Source organism: Camelina sativa, unplaced genomic scaffold (genome assembly GCF_000633955.1).
Source record: "Camelina sativa cultivar DH55 unplaced genomic scaffold, Cs unpScaffold05506, whole genome shotgun sequence".
Classification (NCBI taxonomy): domain Eukaryota; kingdom Viridiplantae; phylum Streptophyta; class Magnoliopsida; order Brassicales; family Brassicaceae; genus Camelina; species Camelina sativa.
Window position 1 is genome coordinate 1 of NW_010926591.1, and position 558 is coordinate 558.

The following is a 558-nucleotide window of genomic DNA, read 5'->3' on the forward strand; positions in this document are numbered from 1 at the left end:
CAGCACATGAAAACGAGTCCATTTCTGAAAGGTGGGCACCACAACATAACATTCATTCTTGCAAGTATCTGGTCATCTAAAAGATATCTTTGTTGCAGTTTGGTGGAGTTCATTGAAACGTCAAATGTTGGTGAATTTAAGAGACGTCTTCAGCTTCTCTTTTGCTTCCTTCTTCAATTATATCTGGGTAGCTCGTTGGGAATATATTCAAGGTTAGCTTTGTATGAATAATCGCCTGATTCCTCTTCGGTTTTATTCTTGAAGGATTTAAAGGGGCTTCAGTATTATTTACTTCATTATCACAGTTGGTTGCTCCTCCACTATTTTTAACAGTTGAATTCTAACTCAACTGTGTTTGTCTTTTGCTTTAACTCGCGCTTTTGTTGACAGTGATTCACACAAGAGAAAGTTGGAAATTTGCTACAATATTTTTGGATTCTATATTCAGTTCCTGCCTCTGTAAGCTCTTTTCCAGTTCTCTCTGGAGTTTATCATTTCAAGATTGTTTTGCCACAGTAGTGTTCTCAATTTAAATTTCTCTTACCAGTGTAATGGAGC

At 36.7% G+C, this 558-nt stretch overlaps 1 long non-coding RNA gene across 1 annotated transcript; it reads left to right on the forward strand.

The window, feature by feature from the left end:
• On the forward strand, positions 1-558 carry LOC104774777. The gene is made up of 4 exons (XR_765503.1): positions 1-31; positions 99-212; positions 391-459; positions 548-558. It is a non-coding gene; the product is annotated as an uncharacterized LOC104774777 (long non-coding RNA).